This window comes from Scyliorhinus torazame, chromosome 5, assembly GCF_047496885.1.
Source record: "Scyliorhinus torazame isolate Kashiwa2021f chromosome 5, sScyTor2.1, whole genome shotgun sequence".
NCBI lineage: Eukaryota > Metazoa > Chordata > Chondrichthyes > Carcharhiniformes > Scyliorhinidae > Scyliorhinus > Scyliorhinus torazame.
The window spans coordinates 326,008,077-326,025,140 of NC_092711.1; positions in this window are offsets into that span (position 1 = coordinate 326,008,077).

Genomic DNA, 17,064 nt, shown 5'->3' on the forward strand with positions numbered 1-17,064 from the left:
GACAGTGTGGCACTCCCTCAGTACTGACCCTCTTGCAGTGCAACACTCCCTCAGTATTGACCCTCTGACAGTGCGGCACTCCCTCAGTACTGACCCTCTGACAGTGCAGCACTCCCTCAGTACTGACCCTGACAGTGCGACATTCCCTCAGTACTGACCCTCTGACAGTGCAGCACTCCCTCAGTACTGACCCTCTGACAGTGCGGCACTCCCTCAGTACTGACCCTCTGACAGTGCGGCACTCCCTCAGTACTGACCCTCTGACAGTGCGGCACTCCCTCAGTACTGACCCTCTGACAGTGCGGCACTCCCTCAGTACTGACCCTCTGACAGTGCGGCACTCCCTCAGTACTGACCCTCTGACAGTGCAGCACTCCCTCAGTACTGACCCTGACAGTGCGACATTCCCTCAGTACTGACCCTCTGACAGTGCAGCACTCCCTCAGTACTGACCCTCTGACAGTGCGGCACTCCCTCAGTACTGACCCTCTGACAGTGCGGCACTCCCTCAGTACTGACCCTCTGACAGTGCGGCACTCCCTCAGTACTGACTCTCTGACAGTGCGGCACGCCCTCAGTACTGACTCTCTGACAGTGCGGCGTTCCCTCAGTACTGACCCTCTGACAGTGCGGCACTCCCTCAGTACTGACTCTCTGACAGTGCGGCACTCCCTCAGTACTGACTCTCTGACAGTGCGGCACTCCCTCAGTACTGACCATCTGACAGTGCGGCACTCCCTCAGTACTGACCCTCTGACAGTGCGGCGTTCCCTCAGTACTGACCCTCTGACAGTGCGGCACTCCCTCAGTACTGACCCTCTGAAGATGCAGAACTCCCTCAGTACTGACCGCCTGACAGTGCAGCACTCCCTCAGTACTGACCCTCTGACAGTGCGGCACTCCCTCAGTACTGACCCTCTGACAGTGCGGCACTCCCTCAGTACTGACCCTCTGACAGTGTAGCACTCCCTCAGTACTGACCCTCTGACAGTGCGGCACTCCCTCAGTACTGACCCTCCGACAGTGCGGCACTCCCTCAGTACTGACCCCCTGACAGTGCGGCGCTCCCTCAGTACTGACCCTCTGACAGTGCAGCACTCCCTCAGTACTGACCCTCTGACAGTGCGGCACTCCCTCAGTACTGACCCTCTGACAGTGCAGCACTCCCTCAGTACTGACCCACTGACAGTGCGGCACTCCCTCAGTACTGACCCTCTGACAGTGCAGCACTCCCTCAGTACTGACCCTCTGACAGTGCAGCACTCCCTCAGTACTGACCCTCTGAGTGCGGCGCTCCCTCAGTACTGACCCTCTGACAGTGCAGCACTCCCTCAGTACTGACCCTCTGACAGTGCGGCACTCCCTCAGTACTGAACCTCTGACAGTGTAGCACTCCCTCAGTACTGACCCTCTGACAGTGCGGCACTCCCTCAGTATTGACCCTGACAGTGCGGCACTCTCTCAGTACTGACCCTCTGACAGTGTAGCACTCCCTCAGTACTGACCCTCTGACAGTGCGGCACTCCCTCAGTACTGACCCTCCGACAGTGCGGCACTCCCTCAGTACTGACCCCCTGACAGTGCGGCGCTCCCTCAGTACTGACCCTCTGACAGTGCAGCACTCCCTCAGTACTGACCCTCTGACAGTGCGGCACTCCCTCAGTACTGACCCTCTGACAGTGCAGCACTCCCTCAGTACTGACCCACTGACAGTGCGGCACTCCCTCAGTACTGACCCTCTGACAGTGCAGCACTCCCTCAGTACTGACCCTCTGACAGTGCAGCACTCCCTCAGTACTGACCCTCTGAGTGCGGCGCTCCCTCAGTACTGACCCTCTGACAGTGCAGCACTCCCTCAGTACTGACCCTCTGACAGTGCGGCACTCCCTCAGTACTGAACCTCTGACAGTGGAGCACCCACAGTACTGACCCTCTGACAGTGCAGCACTCCCTCAGTACTGACCCTCTGACAGTGCGGCACTCCCTCAGTACTGACCCTCTGACAGTGCGGCGTTCCCTCAGTACTGACCCTCTGACAGTGCGGCACTCCCTCAGTACTGACCCTCTGACAGTGCGGCGTTCCCTCAGTACTGACCCTCTGACAGTGCGGCACTCCCTCAGTACTGACCCTCTGAAGATGCAGAACTCCCTCAGTACTGACCACCTGACAGTGCAGCACTCCCTCAGTACTGACCCTCTGACAGTGCGGCACTCCCTCAGTACTGACCCTCTGACAGTGCGGCACTCCCTCAGTACTGACCCTCTGACAGTGTAGCACTCCCTCAGTACTGACCCTCTGACAGTGCGGCACTCCCTCAGTACTGACCCTCTGACAGTGCAGCACTCCCTCAGTACTGACCCTCTGACAGTGCGGCACTCCCTCAGTTCTGACCCTCTGACAGTGCAGCACTCCCTCAGTACTGACCCACTGACAGTGCGGCACTCCCTCAGTACTGACCCTCTGACAGTGCAGCACTCCCTCAGTACTGACCCTCTTACAGTGCAGCACTCCCTCAGTACTGACCCTCTGAGTGCGGCGCTCCCTCAGTACTGACCCTCTGACAGTGCAGCACTCCCTCAGTACTGACCCTCTGACAGTGCGGCACTCCCTCAGTACTGAACCTCAGACAGTGGAGCACCCACAGTACTGACCCTCTGACAGTGCAGCACTCCCTCAGTACTGACCCTCTGACAGTGGAGCACCCACAGTACTGACCCTCTGACAGTGCTGCATTCCCTCAGTACTGACCCTCTGACAGTGTAGCACTCCCTCAGTACTGACTCTCTGACAGTGCAGCACTCCCTCAGTACTGACCCTCTGACAGTGCGGCACTCCCTCAGTACTGACCCTCTGACAGTGCGGCACTCCCTCAGTACTGACCCTCTGACAGTGCGGCACTCCCTCAGTACTGACCCTCTGACAGTGCGGCACTCCCTCAGTACTGACCCTCTGACAGTGCGGCACTCCCTCAGTACTGACCCTCTGACAGTGCAGCACTCCCTCAGTACTGACACTCTGACAGTGCAGCACTCCCTCAGTACTGACCCTCTGATAGTGCGGCACTCCCTCAGTACTGACTCTCTGACAGTGCAGCACTCCCTCAGTACTGACTCTCTGGCAGTGCAGCACTCCCTCAGTACTGACCCTCTGACAGTGCAGCACTCCCTCAGTACTGACCCTCTGACAGTGCGGCACTCCCTCAGTACTGACCCTCTGACAGTGCAGCACTCCCTCAGTACTGACGCTCTGACAGTGCGGCACTCCCTCAGTACTGACCCTGACAGTGCGGCACTCCCTCAGTACTGACCTCTGACAGTGCGGCACTCCCTCAGTACTGACCCTCTGACAGTGCTGCATTCCCTCAGTACTGACCCTCTGACAGTGCGGCTCTCCCTCAGTACTGACCCTCTGACAGTGCGGCACTCCCTCAGTACTGACCCTCTGACAGTGCGGCACTCCCTCAGTACTGACCCTCTGACAGTGCAGCACTCCCTCAGTACTGACACTCTGGCAGTGCAGCACTCCCTCAGTACTGACCCTCTGACAGTGCAGCACTCCCTCAGTACTGACCCTCTGACAGTGCGGCACTCCCTCAGTACTGACCCTCTGACAGTGCAGCACTCCCTCAGTACTGACCCTCTGACAGTGCGGCACTCCCTCAGTACTGACCCTCTGACAGTGCAGCACTCCCTCAGTACTGACGCTCTGACAGTGCGGCACTCCCTCAGTACTGACCCTGACAGTGCCGCACTCCCTCAGTACTGACCTCTGACAGTGCGGCACTCCCTCAGTACTGACCCTCTGACAGTGCGGCACTCCCTCAGTACTGACCCTCTGACAGTGCGGCGTTCCCTCAGTACTGACCCACTGACAGTGCAGCACTCCCTCAGTACTGACCCTCTGACAGTGCGGCACTCCCTCAGTACTGACCCTGACAGTGCGGCACTCCCTCAGTACTGACGCTCTGACAGTGCGGCACTCCCTCAGTACTGACCCTCTGACAGTGCGGCACTCACTCAGTACTGACCCTGACAGTGCGGCACTCCCTCAGTACTGACCCTCTGACAGTGCGGCACTCCCTCAGTACTGACCCTCTGACAGTGCGGCACTCCCTCAGTACTGACTCTCTGACAGTGCGGCACTCCCTCAGTACTGACCCTGACAGTGCGGCACTCCCTCTGTACTGACCCTCTGACAGTGCGGCACTCCCTCAGTACTGACCCTCTGACAGTGCAGCACTCCCTCAGTACTGACCCTCTGACAGTGCAGCACTCCCTCAGTACTGACCCTCTGACAGTGCAGCACTCCCTCAGTACTGACCCTCTGAGTGCGGCGCTCCCTCAGTACTGACCCTCTGACAGTGCAGCACTCCCTCAGTACTGACCCTCTGACAGTGCGGCACTCCCTCAGTACTGAACCTCTGACAGTGTAGCACTCCCTCAGTACTGACCCTCTGACAGTGCGGCACTCCCTCAGTATTGACCCTGACAGTGCGGCACTCTCTCAGTACTGACCCTCTGACAGTGTAGCACTCCCTCAGTACTGACCCTCTGACAGTGCGGCACTCCCTCAGTACTGACCCTCCGACAGTGCGGCGCTCCCTCAGTACTGACCCTCTGACAGTGCAGCACTCCCTCAGTACTGACCCTCTGACAGTGCGGCACTCCCTCAGTACTGACCCTCTGACAGTGCAGCACTCCCTCAGTACTGACCCACTGACAGTGCGGCACTCCCTCAGTACTGACCCTCTGACAGTGCAGCACTCCCTCAGTACTGACCCTCTGACAGTGCAGCACTCCCTCAGTACTGACCCTCTGAGTGCGGCGCTCCCTCAGTACTGACCCTCTGACAGTGCAGCACTCCCTCAGTACTGACCCTCTGACAGTGCGGCACTCCCTCAGTACTGAACCTCTGACAGTGGAGCACCCACAGTACTGACCCTCTGACAGTGCAGCACTCCCTCAGTACTGACCCTCTGACAGTGCGGCACTCCCTCAGTACTGACCCTCTGACAGTGCGGCGTTCCCTCAGTACTGACCCTCTGACAGTGCGGCACTCCCTCAGTACTGACCCTCTGACAGTGCGGCGTTCCCTCAGTACTGACCCTCTGACAGTGCGGCACTCCCTCAGTACTGACCCTCTGAAGATGCAGAACTCCCTCAGTACTGACCACCTGACAGTGCAGCACTCCCTCAGTACTGACCCTCTGACAGTGCGGCACTCCCTCAGTACTGACCCTCTGACAGTGCGGCACTCCCTCAGTACTGACCCTCTGACAGTGTAGCACTCCCTCAGTACTGACCCTCTGACAGTGCGGCACTCCCTCAGTACTGACCCTCTGACAGTGCAGCACTCCCTCAGTACTGACCCTCTGACAGTGCGGCACTCCCTCAGTTCTGACCCTCTGACAGTGCAGCACTCCCTCAGTACTGACCCACTGACAGTGCGGCACTCCCTCAGTACTGACCCTCTGACAGTGCAGCACTCCCTCAGTACTGACCCTCTTACAGTGCAGCACTCCCTCAGTACTGACCCTCTGACAGTGCAGCACTCCCTCAGTACTGACCCTCTGAGTGCGGCGCTCCCTCAGTACTGACCCTCTGACAGTGCAGCACTCCCTCAGTACTGACCCTCTGACAGTGCGGCACTCCCTCAGTACTGAACCTCAGACAGTGGAGCACCCACAGTACTGACCCTCTGACAGTGCGGCACTCCCTCAGTATTGACCCTGACAGTGCGGCACTCTCTCAGTACTGACCCTCTGACAGTGTAGCACTCCCTCAGTACTGACCCTCCGACAGTGCGGCACTCCCTCAGTACTGACCCCCTGACAGTGCGGCGCTCCCTCAGTACTGACCCTCTGACAGTGCGGCACTCCCTCAGTACTGACCCTCTGACAGTGCAGCACTCCCTCAGTACTGACCCACTGACAGTGCGGCACTCCCTCAGTACTGACCCTCTGACAGTGCAGCACTCCCTCAGTACTGACCCTCTGACAGTGCAGCACTCCCTCAGTACTGACCCTCTGAGTGCGGCGCTCCCTCAGTACTGACCCTCTGACAGTGCAGCACTCCCTCAGTACTGACCCTCTGACAGTGCGGCACTCCCTCAGTACTGAACCTCTGACAGTGGAGCACCCACAGTACTGACCCTCTGACAGTGCAGCACTCCCTCAGTACTGACCCTCTGACAGTGCGGCACTCCCTCAGTACTGACCCTCTGACAGTGCGGCGTTCCCTCAGTACTGACCCTCTGACAGTGCGGCACTCCCTCAGTACTGACCCTCTGACAGTGCGGCGTTCCCTCAGTACTGACCCTCTGACAGTGCAGCACTCCCTCAGTACTGACCCTCTGACAGTGCGGCACTCCCTCAGTACTGACCCTCTGACAGTGCGGCGTTCCCTCAGTACTGACCCTCTGACAGTGCGGCACTCCCTCAGTACTGACCCTCTGACAGTGCGGCGTTCCCTCAGTACTGACCCTCTGACAGTGCGGCACTCCCTCAGTACTGACCCTCTGAAGATGCAGAACTCCCTCAGTACTGACCACCTGACAGTGCAGCACTCCCTCAGTACTGACCCTCTGACAGTGCGGCACTCCCTCAGTACTGACCCTCTGACAGTGCGGCACTCCCTCAGTACTGACCCTCTGACAGTGTAGCACTCCCTCAGTACTGACCCTCTGACAGTGCGGCACTCCCTCAGTACTGACCCTCTGACAGTGCAGCACTCCCTCAGTACTGACCCTCTGACAGTGCGGCACTCCCTCAGTTCTGACCCTCTGACAGTGCAGCACTCCCTCAGTACTGACCCACTGACAGTGCGGCACTCCCTCAGTACTGACCCTCTGACAGTGCAGCACTCCCTCAGTACTGACCCTCTTACAGTGCAGCACTCCCTCAGTACTGACCCTCTGACAGTGCAGCACTCCCTCAGTACTGACCCTCTGAGTGCGGCGCTCCCTCAGTACTGACCCTCTGACAGTGCAGCACTCCCTCAGTACTGACCCTCTGACAGTGCGGCACTCCCTCAGTACTGAACCTCAGACAGTGGAGCACCCACAGTACTGACCCTCTGACAGTGCAGCACTCCCTCAGTACTGACCCTCTGACAGTGGAGCACCCACAGTACTGACCCTCTGACAGTGCTGCATTCCCTCAGTACTGACCCTCTGACAGTGCAGCACTCCCTCAGTACTGACTCTCTGACAGTGCAGCACTCCCTCAGTACTGACCCTCTGACAGTGCGGCACTCCCTCAGTACTGACCCTCTGACAGTGCGGCACTCCCTCAGTACTGACCCTCTGACAGTGCGGCACTCCCTCAGTACTGACCCTCTGACAGTGCGGCACTCCCTCAGTACTGACCCTCTGACAGTGCGGCACTCCCTCAGTACTGACCCTCTGACAGTGCAGCACTCCCTCAGTACTGACACTCTGACAGTGCAGCACTCCCTCAGTACTGACCCTCTGATAGTGCGGCACTCCCTCAGTACTGACTCTCTGACAGTGCAGCACTCCCTCAGTACTGACTCTCTGGCAGTGCAGCACTCCCTCAGTACTGACCCTCTGACAGTGCAGCACTCCCTCAGTACTGACCCTCTGACAGTGCGGCACTCCCTCAGTACTGACCCTCTGACAGTGCAGCACTCCCTCAGTACTGACGCTCTGACAGTGCGGCACTCCCTCAGTACTGACCCTGACAGTGCGGCACTCCCTCAGTACTGACCTCTGACAGTGCGGCACTCCCTCAGTACTGACCCTCTGACAGTGCTGCATTCCCTCAGTACTGACCCTCTGACAGTGCGGCTCTCCCTCAGTACTGACCCTCTGACAGTGCGGCACTCCCTCAGTACTGACCCTCTGACAGTGCGGCACTCCCTCAGTACTGACCCTCTGACAGTGCAGCACTCCCTCAGTACTGACACTCTGGCAGTGCAGCACTCCCTCAGTACTGACCCTCTGACAGTGCAGCACTCCCTCAGTACTGACCCTCTGACAGTGCGGCACTCCCTCAGTACTGACCCTCTGACAGTGCAGCACTCCCTCAGTACTGACCCTCTGACAGTGCGGCACTCCCTCAGTACTGACCCTCTGACAGTGCATCACTCCCTCAGTACTGACGCTCTGACAGTGCGGCACTCCCTCAGTACTGACCCTGACAGTGCGGCACTCCCTCAGTACTGACCTCTGACAGTGCGGCACTCCCTCAGTACTGACCCTCTGACAGTGCGGCACTCCCTCAGTACTGACTCTCTGACAGTGCGGCACTCCCTCAGTACTGACCCTCTGACAGTGCGGCGTTCCCTCAGTACTGACCCACTGACAGTGCAGCACTCCCTCAGTACTGACCCTCTGACAGTGCGGCACTCCCTCAGTACTGACCCTGACAGTGCGGCACTCCCTCAGTACTGACGCTCTGACAGTGCGGCACTCCCTCAGTACTGACCCTCTGACAGTGCGGCACTCACTCAGTACTGACCCTGACAGTGCGGCACTCCCTCAGTACTGACCCTCTGACAGTGCGGCACTCCCTCAGTACTGACCCTCTGACAGTGCGGCACTCCCTCAGTACTGACTCTCTGACAGTGCGGCACTCCCTCAGTACTGACCCTGACAGTGCGGCACTCCCTCTGTACTGACCCTCTGACAGTGCGGCACTCCCTCAGTACTGACCCTCTGACAGTGCAGCACTCCCTCAGTACTGACCCTCTGACAGTGCGGCACTCCCTCAGTACTGACCCTCTGACAGTGCAGCACTCCCTCAGTACTGACCCTCTGACAGTGCGGCACTCCCTCAGTACTGACACTCTGACAGTGTGGCACTCCCTCAGTACTGACCCTCTTGCAGTGCAACACTCCCTCAGTATTGACCCTCTGAAAGTGCAGCACTCCCTCAGTACTGACCCTCTGAAAGTGCAGCACTCCCTCAGTACTGACCCTCTGAAAGTGCAGCACTCCCTCAGTACTGACCCTCTGACAGTGCGGCGCTCCCTCAGTACTGACCCTCTGACAGTGCGGCGCTACCTCAGTACTGACCCTCTGACAGTGCGGCACTCCCTCAGTACTGACCCTCTGACAGTGCAGCACTCCCTCAGTACTGACCCTGACAGTGCGACATTCCCTCAGTACTGACCCTCTGACAGTGCAGCACTCCCTCAGTACTGACCCTCTGACAGTGCGGCACTCCCTCAGTACTGACCCTCTGACAGTGCGGCACTCCCTCAGTACTGACCCTCTGACAGTGCGGCACTCCCTCAGTACTGACTCTCTGACAGTGCGGCACGCCCTCAGTACTGACTCTCTGACAGTGCGGCGTTCCCTCAGTACTGACCCTCTGACAGTGCGGCACTCCCTCAGTACTGACTCTCTGACAGTGCGGCACTCCCTCAGTACTGACTCTCTGACAGTGCGGCACTCCCTCAGTACTGACCCTCTGACAGTGCGGCACTCCCTCAGTACTGACCCTCTGACAGTGCGGCGTTCCCTCAGTACTGACCCTCTGACAGTGCGGCACTCCCTCAGTACTGACCCTCTGAAGATGCAGAACTCCCTCAGTACTGACCGCCTGACAGTGCAGCACTCCCTCAGTACTGACCCTCTGACAGTGCGGCACTCCCTCAGTACTGACCCTCTGACAGTGCGGCACTCCCTCAGTACTGACCCTCTGACAGTGTAGCACTCCCTCAGTACTGACCCTCTGACAGTGCGGCACTCCCTCAGTACTGACCCTCCGACAGTGCGGCACTCCCTCAGTACTGACCCCCTGACAGTGCGGCGCTCCCTCAGTACTGACCCTCTGACAGTGCAGCACTCCCTCAGTACTGACCCTCTGACAGTGCGGCACTCCCTCAGTACTGAACCTCTGACAGTGGAGCACCCACAGTACTGACCCTCTGACAGTGCAGCACTCCCTCAGTACTGACCCTCTGACAGTGCGGCACTCCCTCAGTACTGACCCTCTGACAGTGCGGCGTTCCCTCAGTACTGACCCTCTGAAGATGCAGAACTCCCTCAGTACTGACCACCTGACAGTGCAGCACTCCCTCAGTACTGACCCTCTGACAGTGCGGCACTCCCTCAGTACTGACCCTCTGACAGTGCGGCACTCCCTCAGTACTGACCCTCTGACAGTGTGGCACTCCCTCAGTACTGACCCTCTGACAGTGCGGCACTCCCTCAGTACTGACCCTCTGACAGTGCAGCACTCCCTCAGTACTGACCCTCTGACAGTGCGGCACTCCCTCAGTTCTGACCCTCTGACAGTGCAGCACTCCCTCAGTACTGACCCACTGACAGTGCGGCACTCCCTCAGTACTGACCCTCTGACAGTGCAGCACTCCCTCAGTACTGACCCTCTTACAGTGCAGCACTCCCTCAGTACTGACCCTCTGACAGTGCAGCACTCCCTCAGTACTGACCCTCTGAGTGCGGCGCTCCCTCAGTACTGACCCTCTGACAGTGCAGCACTCCCTCAGTACTGACCCTCTGACAGTGCGGCACTCCCTCAGTACTGAACCTCAGACAGTGGAGCACCCACAGTACTGACCCTCTGACAGTGCAGCACTCCCTCAGTACTGACCCTCTGACAGTGGAGCACCCACAGTACTGACCCTCTGACAGTGCTGCATTCCCTCAGTACTGACCCTCTGACAGTGCAGCACTCCCTCAGTACTGACTCTCTGACAGTGCAGCACTCCCTCAGTACTGACCCTCTGACAGTGCGGCACTCCCTCAGTACTGACCCTCTGACAGTGCGGCACTCCCTCAGTACTGACCCTCTGACAGTGCGGCACTCCCTCAGTACTGACCCTCTGACAGTGCGGCACTCCCTCAGTACTGACCCTCTGACAGTGCGGCACTCCCTCAGTACTGACCCTCTGACAGTGCAGCACTCCCTCAGTACTGACACTCTGACAGTGCAGCACTCCCTCAGTACTGACCCTCTGATAGTGCGGCACTCCCTCAGTACTGACTCTCTGACAGTGCAGCACTCCCTCAGTACTGACTCTCTGGCAGTGCAGCACTCCCTCAGTACTGACCCTCTGACAGTGCAGCACTCCCTCAGTACTGACCCTCTGACAGTGCGGCACTCCCTCAGTACTGACCCTCTGACAGTGCAGCACTCCCTCAGTACTGACGCTCTGACAGTGCGGCACTCCCTCAGTACTGACCCTGACAGTGCGGCACTCCCTCAGTACTGACCTCTGACAGTGCGGCACTCCCTCAGTACTGACCCTCTGACAGTGCTGCATTCCCTCAGTACTGACCCTCTGACAGTGCGGCTCTCCCTCAGTACTGACCCTCTGACAGTGCGGCACTCCCTCAGTACTGACCCTCTGACAGTGCGGCACTCCCTCAGTACTGACCCTCTGACAGTGCAGCACTCCCTCAGTACTGACACTCTGGCAGTGCAGCACTCCCTCAGTACTGACCCTCTGACAGTGCAGCACTCCCTCAGTACTGACCCTCTGACAGTGCGGCACTCCCTCAGTACTGACCCTCTGACAGTGCAGCACTCCCTCAGTACTGACCCTCTGACAGTGCGGCACTCCCTCAGTACTGACCCTCTGACAGTGCATCACTCCCTCAGTACTGACGCTCTGACAGTGCGGCACTCCCTCAGTACTGACCCTGACAGTGCGGCACTCCCTCAGTACTGACCTCTGACAGTGCGGCACTCCCTCAGTACTGACCCTCTGACAGTGCGGCACTCCCTCAGTACTGACTCTCTGACAGTGCGGCACTCCCTCAGTACTGACCCTCTGACAGTGCGGCGTTCCCTCAGTACTGACCCACTGACAGTGCAGCACTCCCTCAGTACTGACCCTCTGACAGTGCGGCACTCCCTCAGTACTGACCCTGACAGTGCGGCACTCCCTCAGTACTGACGCTCTGACAGTGCGGCACTCCCTCAGTACTGACCCTCTGACAGTGCGGCACTCACTCAGTACTGACCCTGACAGTGCGGCACTCCCTCAGTACTGACCCTCTGACAGTGCGGCACTCCCTCAGTACTGACCCTCTGACAGTGCGGCACTCCCTCAGTACTGACTCTCTGACAGTGCGGCACTCCCTCAGTACTGACCCTGACAGTGCGGCACTCCCTCTGTACTGACCCTCTGACAGTGCGGCACTCCCTCAGTACTGACCCTCTGACAGTGCAGCACTCCCTCAGTACTGACCCTCTGACAGTGCGGCACTCCCTCAGTACTGACCCTCTGACAGTGCAGCACTCCCTCAGTACTGACCCTCTGACAGTGCGGCACTCCCTCAGTACTGACACTCTGACAGTGTGGCACTCCCTCAGTACTGACCCTCTTGCAGTGCAACACTCCCTCAGTATTGACCCTCTGAAAGTGCAGCACTCCCTCAGTACTGACCCTCTGAAAGTGCAGCACTCCCTCAGTACTGACCCTCTGACAGTGCGGCGCTCCCTCAGTACTGACCCTCTGACAGTGCGGCGCTACCTCAGTACTGACCCTCTGACAGTGCGGCACTCCCTCAGTACTGACCCTCTGACAGTGCAGCACTCCCTCAGTACTGACCCTGACAGTGCGACATTCCCTCAGTACTGACCCTCTGACAGTGCAGCACTCCCTCAGTACTGACCCTCTGACAGTGCGGCACTCCCTCAGTACTGACCCTCTGACAGTGCGGCACTCCCTCAGTACTGACCCTCTGACAGTGCGGCACTCCCTCAGTACTGACTCTCTGACAGTGCGGCACGCCCTCAGTACTGACTCTCTGACAGTGCGGCGTTCCCTCAGTACTGACCCTCTGACAGTGCGGCACTCCCTCAGTACTGACTCTCTGACAGTGCGGCACTCCCTCAGTACTGACTCTCTGACAGTGCGGCACTCCCTCAGTACTGACCCTCTGACAGTGCGGCACTCCCTCAGTACTGACCCTCTGACAGTGCGGCGTTCCCTCAGTACTGACCCTCTGACAGTGCGGCACTCCCTCAGTACTGACCCTCTGAAGATGCAGAACTCCCTCAGTACTGACCGCCTGACAGTGCAGCACTCCCTCAGTACTGACCCTCTGACAGTGCGGCACTCCCTCAGTACTGACCCTCTGACAGTGCGGCACTCCCTCAGTACTGACCCTCTGACAGTGTAGCACTCCCTCAGTACTGACCCTCTGACAGTGCGGCACTCCCTCAGTACTGACCCTCCGACAGTGCGGCACTCCCTCAGTACTGACCCCCTGACAGTGCGGCGCTCCCTCAGTACTGACCCTCTGACAGTGCAGCACTCCCTCAGTACTGACCCTCTGACAGTGCGGCACTCCCTCAGTACTGACCCTCTGACAGTGCAGCACTCCCTCAGTACTGACCCACTGACAGTGCGGCACTCCCTCAGTACTGACCCTCTGACAGTGCAGCACTCCCTCAGTACTGACCCTCTGACAGTGCAGCACTCCCTCAGTACTGACCCTCTGAGTGCGGCGCTCCCTCAGTACTGACCCTCTGACAGTGCAGCACTCCCTCAGTACTGACCCTCTGACAGTGCGGCACTCCCTCAGTACTGAACCTCTGACAGTGTAGCACTCCCTCAGTACTGACCCTCTGACAGTGCGGCACTCCCTCAGTATTGACCCTGACAGTGCGGCACTCCCTCAGTACTGACCCTCTGACAGTGTAGCACTCCCTCAGTACTGACCCTCTGACAGTGCGGCACTCCCTCAGTACTGACCCTCCGACAGTGCGGCACTCCCTCAGTACTGACCCCCTGACAGTGCGGCGCTCCCTCAGTACTGACCCTCTGACAGTGCAGCACTCCCTCAGTACTGACCCTCTGACAGTGCGGCACTCCCTCAGTACTGACCCTCTGACAGTGCAGCACTCCCTCAGTACTGACCCACTGACAGTGCGGCACTCCCTCAGTACTGACCCTCTGACAGTGCAGCACTCCCTCAGTACTGACCCTCTGACAGTGCAGCACTCCCTCAGTACTGACCCTCTGAGTGCGGCGCTCCCTCAGTACTGACCCTCTGACAGTGCAGCACTCCCTCAGTACTGAACCTCTGACAGTGGAGCACCCACAGTACTGACCCTCTGACAGTGCAGCACTCCCTCAGTACTGACCCTCTGACAGTGCGGCACTCCCTCAGTACTGACCCTCTGACAGTGCGGCGTTCCCTCAGTACTGACCCTCTGACAGTGCGGCACTCCCTCAGTACTGACCCTCTGACAGTGCGGCGTTCCCTCAGTACTGACCCTCTGACAGTGCGGCACTCCCTCAGTACTGACTCTCTGAAGATGCAGAACTCCCTCAGTACTGACCCTCTGACAGTGTAGCACTCCCTCAGTACTGACCCTCTGACAGTGCGGCACTCCCTCAGTACTGACCCTCTGACAGTGCAGCACTCCCTCAGTACTGACCCTCTGACAGTGCGGCACTCCCTCAGTACTGACCCTCTGACAGTGCAGCACTCCCTCAGTACTGACCCTCTGAGTGCGGCGCTCCCTCAGTACTGACCCTCTGACAGTGCAGCACTCCCTCAGTACTGACCCTCTGACAGTGCGGCACTCCCTCAGTACTGAACCTCAGACAGTGGAGCACCCACAGTACTGACCCTCTGACAGTGCAGCACTCCCTCAGTACTGACCCTCTGACAGTGGAGCACCCACAGTACTGACCCTCTGACAGTGCAGCACTCCCTCAGTACTGACCCTCTGACAGTGCGGCACTCCCTCAGTACTGACCCTCTGACAGTGCTGCATTCCCTCAGTACTGACCCTCTGACAGTGCAGCACTCCCTCAGTACTGACTCTCTGACAGTGCAGCACTCCCTCAGTACTGACCCTCTGACAGTGCAGCACTCCCTCAGCACTGACCCTCTGACAGTGCAGCACTCCCTCAGTACTGACCCTCTGACAGTGCGGCACTCCCTCAGTACTGACCCTCTGACAGTGCGGCACTCCCTCAGTACTGACCCTCTGACAGTGCGGCACTCCCTCAGTACTGACCCTCTGACAGTGCAGCACTCCCTCAGTACTGACACTCTGACAGTGCAGCACTCCCTCAGTACTGACCCTCTGATAGTGCGGCACTCCCTCAGTACTGACTCTCTGGCAGTGCAGCACTCCCTCAGTACTGACCCTCTGACAGTGCAGCACTCCCTCAGTACTGACCCTCTGACAGTGCGGCACTCCCTCAGTACTGACCCTCTGACAGTGCAGCACTCCCTCAGTACTGACGCTCTGACAGTGCGGCACTCCCTCAGTACTGACCCTCTGACAGTGCGGCACTCCCTCAGTACTGACCGTGACAGTGTGGCACTCCCTCAGTACTGACCCTCTGACAGTGCAGCACTCCCTCAGTACTGACCCTCTGACAGTGCAGCGCTCCCTCAGTACTGACCCTCTGACAGTACAGCACTCCCTCAGTACTGACCCTCTGACAGTGCTGCATTCCCTCAGTACTGACCCTCTGACAGTGCGGCACTCCCTCAGTACTGACCCTCTGACAGTGCAGCACTCCCTCAGTACTGACCCTCTGACAGTGCGGCACTCCCTCAGTACTGACCCTCTGCCAGTGCGGCACTCCCTCAGTACTGACCCTCTGACAGTGCGGCACTCCCTCAGTACTGACCCTCTGACAGTGCGGCACTCCCTCAGTACTGACCCTCTGACAGTGCAGCACTCCCTCAGTACTGACACTCTGACAGTGCAGCACTCCCTCAGTACTGACCCTCTGATAGTGCGGCACTCCCTCAGTACTGACTCTCTGACAGTGCGGCACTCCCTCAGTACTGACGCTCTGACAGTGCAGCACTCCCTCAGTACTGACCCTCTGACAGTGCAGCACTCCCTCAGTACTGACCCTCTGACAGTGCAGCGCTCCCTCAGTACTGACCCTCTGACAGTGCAGCACTCCCTCAGTACTGACCCTCTGACAGTGCAGCACTCCCTCAGTACTGACCCTCTGACAGTGCAGCGCTCCATTAGTACTGACCCTCTGACAGTACAGCACTCCCTCAGTACTGACCCTCTGACAGTGCTGCATTCCCTCAGTACTGACCCTCTGACAGTGCGGCACTCCCTCAGTACTGACCCTCTGACAGTGCAGCACTCCCTCAGTACTGACCCTCTGACAGTGCGGCACTCCCTCAGTACTGACCCTCTGCCAGTGCGGCACTCCCTCAGTACTGACCCTCTGACAGTGCGGCACTCCCTCAGTACTGACCCTCTGACAGTGCGGCACTCCCTCAGTACTGACCCTCTGACAGTGCAGCACTCCCTCAGTACTGACACTCTGACAGTGCAGCACTCCCTCAGTACTGACCCTCTGATAGTGCGGCACTCCCTCAGTACTGACTCTCTGACAGTGCAGCACTCCCTCAGTACTGACTCTCTGGCAGTGCAGCACTCCCTCAGTACTGACCCTCTGACAGTGCAGCACTCCCTCAGTACTGACCCTCTGACAGTGCGGCACTCCCTCAGTACTGACCCTCTGACAGTGCAGCACTCCCTCAGTACTGACGCTCTGACAGTGCGGCACTCCCTCAGTACTGACCCTCTGACAGTGCAGCACTCCCTCAGTACTGACCTCTGACAGTGCGGCACTCCCTCAGTACTGACCCTCTGACAGTGCGGCACTCCCTCAGTACTGACCCTCTGACAGTGCAGCACTCCCTCAGTACTGACGCTCTGACAGTGCGGCACTCCCTCAGTACTGACCCTCTGACAGTGCAGCACTCCCTCAGTACTGACCTCTGACAGTGCGGCACTCCCTCAGTACTGACCCTCTGACAGTGCGGCACTCCCTCAGTACTGACTCTCTGACAGTGCGGCACTCCCTCAGTACTGACCCTCTGACAGTGCGGCGTTCCCTCAGTACTGACCCTCTGACAGTGCGGCACTCCCTCAGTACTGACTCTCTGACAGTGCGGCACTCCCTCAGTACTGACCCTCTGACAGTGCGGCAATCCCTCAGTACTGACCCTCTGACAGTGCAGCACTCCCTCAGTACTGACTCTCTGACAGTGCGGCAATCCCTCAGTACTGACCCTCTGACAGTGCAGCACTCCCTCAGTACTGACCCTCTGACAGTGCAGCA